Raw genomic sequence first — 572 nt, 5'->3', positions numbered from 1 at the left:
CTTATTCATCCTTGTTTCCGTGCCCTTTCTACTTACCACGGAGGAAAAATAAGGAATTAAAAAAAGAAAAGAAAAAAAACACCCGAGATATGAACGTAATTACAAGCCAAAGACAAAATAAAGTGAACGAAAAAAAAAGAAACAAGACTAAAAACAAAGTCAAGACGAAAGAGAAAAGAGCATAAAACAAAAAACCAGAAGCGAAGGAGAGGAACAGAGAGAGGAAGAAGAGAAAAGAGCAGAGACAAGGGACCATGCTCAGGCGTGTTGACATATTCATAACACAGGGGGACGGTGAGGTAGATGGTCGACACTCAGTCACAAAACAACGTAATTATAGCCTTTAGAGACAGCGTAGGACGGGAAGAGGACTGTTTAATCTTTCGCAATGAAGATTCTGCTGTTATTGTTATTATTTAATTATTTTTTTTTCAAGGAAAAGAAAATGAAATTTTTGTATATGGTTTGTAGGTAAATTGTGTAGGAAAAGAGTGAAATGTGGAAACTTTTTTTGACATTGCCAGAGAGAGTCGGAAGTAAACGAAATATTTATTGTTTATATTTCGATATTC

Source organism: Penaeus monodon, chromosome 15, assembly GCF_015228065.2.
Source record: "Penaeus monodon isolate SGIC_2016 chromosome 15, NSTDA_Pmon_1, whole genome shotgun sequence".
NCBI classification, from domain to species: Eukaryota; Metazoa; Arthropoda; class Malacostraca; order Decapoda; family Penaeidae; genus Penaeus; species Penaeus monodon.
Note: the sequence above shows the minus strand (reverse complement) of the source record.